Source organism: Nematolebias whitei, chromosome 13 (assembly GCF_014905685.2).
Source record: "Nematolebias whitei isolate Nwh7 chromosome 13, NemWhi1, whole genome shotgun sequence".
Taxonomy (NCBI): domain Eukaryota; kingdom Metazoa; phylum Chordata; class Actinopteri; order Cyprinodontiformes; family Rivulidae; genus Nematolebias; species Nematolebias whitei.
In genome coordinates, this window is record NC_056510.1 from 43,006,850 (window position 1) to 43,007,119 (window position 270).

The following is a 270-nucleotide window of genomic DNA, read 5'->3' on the forward strand; positions in this document are numbered from 1 at the left end:
GGGGGGGCAGGCTCTGATTGTTGTTTGTGCCTATGCATCTAATGTCAGTTCACAGTGTGCAGCCTTCTTAGAGTCCTTGGTAGGGGTGCTGGAAGGTGCACCAGCTGGGGACTCCTTTATTCTGCTGAGGGACTTGAATGCCCATGTGGGTAACAATGTGACCTGGAGGGGCATGATTGGGAAGAACGGACTCTATGATCTGAACTCAAGTGGTATTTTGTTGTTAGACTTCTGTGCTAGTCATAGTTTGTCCATCACAAACACCATATT